Genomic DNA, 8296 nt, shown 5'->3' on the forward strand with positions numbered 1-8296 from the left:
TTCTCCTTGTTTAGTGTTTATGTAACCTAGTCTTGTAGTATCATTTCTTGACCTTGGTGATTTTAGTAGCTACTCAAAGTACTTGAAGCTCTCTACAATCTCCTTTTCTCTTTTTAGGTCATTTTGTAGTTTTTCATTTTGAATCTTCAATATAGAGATCTCAATGTCCTTGACATTTAGTTCATGATGTGCATTCATCATTTGACTCATGGTGTCTAGCTACATGTTTGAGATTCTCACAAGCTCAATTGACTTTTCTTCTAGTCTATTGGCAAGGTTTCTCTTGTCTTCTTCTAGCATAGCCTTGTCTTTAATGGCTCTTTTCTTTTGTTCAATCACCTCACAAAGAATCATGTCTTGTGATTCTTGTTCAAGCTTGAGTGTTCTGATTTCTTCTTTTTGAGCTCTATTCTTCTCCATCAGGTCTACTATTGCTGCATCAAAAGTCTTTGGAATCTCTATTTGAAAACATGTTTGAGGTGTCAATCTCCTTGTACTGTGTGTCATTCTCAGCTATGGCAATCTCTCTTCTTCTCTTTAAGGATTTTCTCAATTCTCCTCTGGCTTTTTCTAAAGCATGTAAAGAAAGTTGTATGTCAGTTGCCTAATTCTCTATGATCTTCCCAAGTTTGTAGACTTCCATTTCCAGATCTTTTCTCCAAGGTGTAAAGCTTCTCCTTGTGAGAACTGTGCTCTGATACCAATTGTTGGAATTAACAAGTGGGAAGATTTACTTATGAGAGGGAGGATGGGGTGGTGGGTGGGGAGGTGGGGGGGGGGGGGGAGAATCAAAAGTAACTAACTTTAACCTTTTTGAATCCTTTTAACTGATATCATCCACATGCATGAAAAGAGACAACACACAAATTTGGTGACCCAGAAACCCTCCAAAATGAGAAGGTAAAACTGGGATGGGGATGACACCCACAAAATATCACTACCCTACTAAAAGTAGCCCTAGTTAAAGGAATTTTGTACATTCACTTGGAATCCCACTCTATTAAAGGATTTACAAATGGCTACTAGGCCAACCTAAGTCCATAGGATTTCCATAGCTAATATAATTGCTAGAAAGTATTAGAAAGTCTTAACCTAATAGCATTGCAATCTTCAATTTCTGATTCCAAATCCTTTTTCTACTTTGACTACTATGATTCTTGCTTGATTTGATATGTCACTCTTCAAGGTTTTGATACTCTATTTTTCAACAACTAGATTCTGCTATGCTGCTTTGTTCTTCTCTAAGTCTTTTCTCCCTTCTTCACTTTGTTATAATTCACCAATACACTTCTTTCTCATGCATCCTCTCTCTCTCATAATGGGGTTTCGTCCTCCTTTTAAAGATTTCAAAGAATTAGGGTTAGTTATGAATCTACAATCAATATTAAATCTTCATTTCATGCTCATTTCTTGCATTTTTCCTATTGGTTGCATATTGATTGCATAGGTAATGTAAAAGATTTGTTCTTATCTTCAAGATCCTTTGAGATTCATCCCATGTCGGCTCTAAAAATGGTTTACATCTAAGTTTGTGAAGACACAAACTCATATGTTGATTTTGTGTTACTCGACATATATTAGTTGTTGATGCTCAACACATATAGAAAAAATGGCTCACTCAGCTCCTATAGCAATTTTGTCTTGCTTGGCACTTATAGCAATACTATTTTGCTTTACATCTATACATCACTTGGCACTTGAACTTCGCTTGGCACCTAAAGTTCACTTGGCACTTGAAGTTCACTCGACACCTATTGAATTCTCTAGCTCAACATACATTGTAGCTTGGCTTCTGAACTATACTCGGCATCAACTAAAGAACTGGTTAAGTGTGTTGACACTCAATTGTCAAAACCAATCTAAGACTAACAAATATGTGTCAAGTAACACTATTTAAACAAAAATGTCTAGAACGACACAAACTTTGAGGTAAGCCATTTTGAACTGACATGCACATGGTATTTAATGATTGTAGAGTTTGTTACAGAGTTTATTATGCATCTTGATGTGGATCATCGATCCTTATGAAGAAAAGTTAACCAATCATATTAAGAGGCAAAAAGGGAAACATCCAAATCATTGATTTTATTTTAGAAGGCTCTACAAATGGCTATTATAGGACAGATCCAAACCCTATTTTGAAAGGATGCAAAGTGATGTGAATGTTTATGCGAAGAAGTTGTATTTAGGAGGTTACAAGCAAAGTTGTGAAATAATAGAGTATAGCAAATGAGTGAAGTAATGAAGAGAAGCATAAAGATATATCAAATAGGAGATCAAATCAGAGAGTGGAAAAAGAATATTTGTAATCAACATTGTGAGTGCAGACCGAAGGATCAAGTACTGATACATTTTGGCATAGTGAATTACGGTAAATCTTTTAATAGAGTGATCCTAATAGGCCTAAGTAAATCTCCTAACAGATTGCTTACTTCATTATAAGTTTTAAATATTTTAATCAAGGTAGCCTAAAAAATCTTGTAAAGCTCTTAACAGGGAAGACCCCTCATAGGGTAGATCATTAGAAGTGATCACATTTGTAGCCCTAACAGGAGAACTTTGTTACTGTGGTAGTAAAGGTTTGTGGGTGTCATCCCCACCCCAATTTTACTTTAACTTTTAGAGGCTTTTTGGGTAACCAAAATCCTTTGTATTATACGTTTATATCTTTAAGTTTATAGTGTGATGAATAATTAGATTTATTTCATTATTACAAGATTAAGGTTATGTTATGCATGATCTAGATATGAGATGGATTAAGTGGTGAATACAACTAAGTTGTTTTAAAGGTAAAAGTGTATAGTCATCCTGATCCACCCCCCGCTCTCAGTATCTCACTAGTTTTGAATCATTTTAGAAATCATGAGTTAGTTTCATTTCTACATCTTCTCCATTCTACGGAAGACAGTATCTTTAAGGTTAGGAAGTAGAGAGAGGAAGGGAAACCCTTCTTATATTCTTTACCAAGCTTTCATGTTTCAATTTTTTAAGTACCACCAATCTGTCCACCCACCATTTGAGACTTTCATCCAAGGCTCCCTTACTTATAACTCTCATGCCATTACCACTCCTCAAATTTCTACCAACCCAAGCCCAAGGTTGATTTACAAGAGGAGAAAAACTCTATCTATTAAGGGATTCTTGGGGCATGGGAAAGATGTTAGTATTATTGACTCTGACATTGATATAGGTAGGAGCAAGAAGTGCACTAGAAGATCCTACAAGAGATTAAAGATGGAAAAATTCAAAACTCTACCCAAAAAAGAAATTGTAGTTAGATCTGATTCCATGAAGACTAAGAGAAAACCCACCAAAATGAAGAAAATAAAGGCTCTCCATACTAACATATGGTAAGGAGGAAGTTGAAAGAAAGGAAAATCCTATGAACTCTAACCCTTCCCATGTTTCCAATACTCTAAATAGTTATAATCTTGCCCCTAAAAAATTGACTAGGTGATGTGGCATCTCTTCACTTGCAAAGATTATTAATGAAGAGGAGGCCAAGGCTTAAGGGATCCCCCTAGGAAGTTTTAGAGAAGAAAGCATATACGAGAAGTTTAATAAGCTACAATCTTCCTTCAAGGACCTTGCTAAAAATCAAGAGAATCTATACCACAAAATTAACTTTGTTATAGAGTTTACAACTAAGGCCATGCATGTAGCAACAATGACACTTTATCTTTTGCAGGTTAATGAAGATGATACTAAGACTACAAAGGATAGGGAGACCACTCACTCATTTTATAGCTTCCTGGTGGATGATTGGTTCAGGACCTTGTTCAATAAACCAATCAAAGAAGAAAGTGAGAAGATAGCGAAGGATGATGATGGGAAGAAAGAGGGGATGCAACCAATTGTGTTTTTATTTAAGTTTTTATTTTTGTTCTAATTATAGTCATAGACTCTCTGCCCAGATGGGATTATATGGTTTAATAAGATTTGGTGTAGTATGTATGGTAGTATCTTTAAGGTTTCTCCTTTAGTTTTTGGACTGGCAATACTGGCAATATGAATGGGTTTAAACATGCTGATAAAATAGATAGTGATCATTATATGAAGATTGATTGTAATTTGATGTTTAGAAAGGGTGTGGGGTGAATCACTATTGAATGATTTTTGGTTGATTCTCAGCATTCTGTAATCAATGTTAGCCCCCCCTTTTGTGGTTGCTATCTAATATATAAAAAATAATTTATTTTTAATTATGAAAATAATAAATAAAAAAATCCAGCCAATTTAAAATATAGTTGTCCAATAAAATTTTATATTGTATTTTAAAAATGATAACTAATAGATAAATTGATAAGCAATTATTAACAATCTTAACGATACAATATGATAAAAGAGATGGACAAGTTCCATGTAGTGGCTTAGTACTTGCCTTTACTAGTCTTAGTTTTAATTATTTACACACACACACACACACACACACACACACCTTAACGATTAGACAATACAATATGATAAAAGTGATGGACAAGTGCCATGTCATGGCTTAGTAATTGCCTTTACTAGTCTTAGTTATATATATATATATATATATATATATATATATATATATATATATATATATATATATATATATATATATATATATATATATATATATATATATATATATATATATATATATATATATAAGTAAATGGCCAAACCCTTGTATTATAATTTAATAAATAAAATTGCATGGATTTTTTGTTCAAACAGGCAGTGGTAGAAAAGAACAGAGTAAGAAAACCTAAAATCTTGCATAGAACTAAAGTCATATACTATACAAATTAAAAGGGGCATACCCCAGTTTACATCATCTCGTTTAATTTACATAAAAGTGTTTTAATCAAAATATTTCCTTGAGAAGATGAGAAAAAATGTAACTCTATCCCACCACTACGAATTCCTTTCATTTTATATATAAATTTAGTTGTAATTTTGTTATACATTTATTATATAAGTGGAATAATAATTTTTGGTTTCCCAATATCACTAATTAATAAAAATTGAATGGAATAGCACTCAACTAGGAATTGTAATAAATAATTAGACTAAATATTTAAAATAATAAATAAATACATAAAATTAATATATTTATTCATAAATTAAAATAAACATTTATAATGGTTAAAAGTATGAAAGATCAAATTATTCATTATATTATTACAATGTATAGATTTCAATCTTAAAATTCATAGACAATAATTAAAGTTTTAAAATAGAAATTTAACATACTTTAAATAAATAAATAACAAATGTGCTAAAACATGTGCTAAAAATTAGGGATAAGGGAAACGAATATAAATATTTTCTTTAAAATCATATTTCATAACTCACAAATTCTCATATAAGACTCAAATACATTTATCTAATGAAAAATTAGAAAACTAATATATAAATTTCATAGTTAAAAATAAAAAATAAAATGAGTTTTAATTGGTAGAATAATAACTCATTTAATAACTAGTTAATGCGAGTAATCTAAAAAGTGGCACAATAGTAGTTAGACTATAGACGCGCACTTATAATCATAAAATTGTAAGAGAAGACTTGTGTAAGAAAAAATAACATATTCTTTTATTTATCTTCATGAACTCATATTGATCTCTAGACTGATTTGAAAATATAAATATCTAGACTCTGAGTTTAGTAATTAGCACAAAGAAGTGGGTCAAACAGGAGTCTTAATTCCTAAACCAAAAGTGTTAAATAGTCAAAGTTGAATTTTTTACCTAAGATTAATTATTCCCTTAGTATGTGATGTTTAAAGATGTTCAAAAAGACTTAAAACAGTTAATAAATCGATTACCCTTAACTCACGGGTTATAAACATTAGCTGGCAGACGAGGGATAACCAAAAGGGTGAGAGGAACTTGCCTACGAATTAAAACCTCATATTTCTCACCCATATCCAAATCTCCGGGTTCCTGACCAATCAAATGCATGAATAAAACTTCCAAGTGCAAACTGAATCATACGGAGCCCCAGATTATAACCCGGGCACATTCTTCGCCCTGCACCGAACGGTATTATTCGAAAATCTCTTCCATCCAGATTCACCGGATCCTCCACAAATCGATCCGGATCAAATTTCAGCGGCTTCTCCCACGCTTTTGGATCTCTCGATATGCTCCACACATTCACCATCACATGCGAATTCGGCGGAATAAAATGCCCCATTATTTCCCTTGATGATTCTGGAGATGCGTACGGAAGCATCAGCGGCGTTGGCGGTTGCAGACGGAGTGTTTCTGTCACAACCGCTTGTAAATACTTCAGTTGAGGAAGATGAGATTCTGTTACTCTCTTTTCCATTCCGACAAATGAATCCACTTCGACTCTGACTTTGCTCATCAGTTGAGGATGTCGGATCAGCTTGGACATCGCCCATTCCACCGTGCGTGTAGCCGTGTCGGTTCCCGCGGCAATCATGTTCTGCAATTTATCAGAATTTCTTATAAATTCTCTTCACACATATATAATGTTAGAAACTAAGAACTAGAGTCTACAACAAGGGTAAATTGTGAGTTCAGCAATAAATAATCTAAACTTGGGCATACAAACAGATCCCTTTGATATTAGCCTCGGAAAGTTGTGCTCCCTCTTCGCCAGAAGAAGATTTGAGTTCATAGAGAGTTTACAAAAAGTCCTTGGTGTCATTGTCATCCCTAGACAGAAGGAGGCGCTTCTGTTGTTCAATCTTCCTCATGAGAAACTGGTCAAGGCGGTTCTTCAAGCTCTTTGAAGAGACCCGCCCAAACCAATCCAATCCAAGAAAGGAACGGAATCACCAATCCTAGAGCGACCACCTTCGGCTAAAAACTCGTCCATCAACACTCTGAAATGAGTCGCCTCTGCATTATTGTCATCAAACAATCTCATCCCGAGCGTCATCTGTCCAATGACATTGGAAGAGAAGACATTAACGAAATCTCCCACATTTAGAGCACGGTTAGCTCGCTGTTTAAAGATGGAGGCGAGCAAGAACGCCATCTCTTGTTGCCGGAAGCTCTGCCACGTGTGAAGACATTTGGGGTTCAAGAGGTGGAAAATGCATAGTTTTCGGAGGGAGGGCCAGCGGGAAAGACATGGTGATGTCGTTTCTATTGTACAGCAGAATATCTGTAGCCGCTCCCATGTTTTCCGGTCTGTTTGCAAAATCGGAATCAAAAGTCTTGAGGATAGCAGTTGCAGCTTCTTGAGACGATGCAACAATGGCGGGTGTGCTGCCTAGTTTGAGAAACATGAGGCCGCCATAACGCTGGGAAAGAGAATGAAGAACCGCCTTGACCAGTTTCTCATGAAGCTACCACCACCGCTATGAGAGGTAGGTTAACATAAACTGAAAATACGGAAGAAAATGGAACAGACATTATAACATCCATATGGGCGTTTCTTTGCGTCTTACTACTTGTCGCGCTTGGTATAATACAAGATTTTAATGGTCGTTTGCTGACTTGAAGCTTCATATGAATAAGAACGCTTGCCCTGCGTCTGCCCGCGAAGATCATCAAATAAATATTGGCCTCCTCCTTAATTGCACATTTGCAACGTACAGATGATGCTTGGATACTAATTTTCCAATTACTAAATGTATTCGGACGTCTAGAATTTTATTGACCAAATAGACCAAACAGACCAAAGATGTCTATTAGGTCAATAAAATTCTAGACGTACGAAGAAATTGCTATATTTGGAAGAAGGGTCTCAAATTTAAGTTAAAGTAGGTATTAGTTGTTATTGACCAAATAGACCAAACAAACCAAAAATGTTGATTTAGTCAATAAAATTCTAGAAGTATCAAGAAATTGTTAGGGTGCTCAAGTTTAAGTTAAAGTGGGTATTAGTTGTTAAATATATTTGTATGTGTTAATTATTTATTTTGATGTTAAAAGAGTTATTTTCATGACGATCTTAGAGTATTAAGGATATGGTATTATTATAGTCTATGGCTCGGCTCATATAGCCTGATGCTTGGCAATCTATTGATGCTCAGAAGAGCTTTTCTACTAAATCTTGACAATGCTTGGATGTTGATGCTCAGCAACCTCTTTTTGTGGTTCAGGTAAGGTGTCGGTTCACCTTCATATATGTAAGACAAAATTTATGTAGTCTTTAGATTCTTTCTTTCATTCTTCTCCATTCTTTTGTGTAGCTTCATCAACTCTAATATTTGCACTTCCCACAATTTTGTAAGCATTAGAACTCAAACACTTATATGCCTTTCTTTTAGTGGAATATCCTAGAAATATGCCTTCATCACTTTTTTTATTAAGTTTTCATTTTCTTGTATCCTTCAATGTGT

General features: G+C 34.4%; 1 pseudogene; it reads right to left on the reverse strand.

Annotated features, from left to right (window-relative positions):
• Window positions 1–5771: 5771 nt before the first annotated feature.
• On the reverse strand, window positions 5772–7376 carry LOC149561754 (flavonoid 3'-monooxygenase pseudogene; annotated as a pseudogene).
• Window positions 7377–8296: the final 920 nt, after the last annotated feature.

Source organism: Cupressus sempervirens, chromosome 4 (genome assembly GCF_028749045.1).
Source record: "Cupressus sempervirens isolate cs-2001-9-10 chromosome 4, ASM2874904v1, whole genome shotgun sequence".
Taxonomy (NCBI): Eukaryota; Viridiplantae; Streptophyta; class Pinopsida; order Cupressales; family Cupressaceae; genus Cupressus; species Cupressus sempervirens.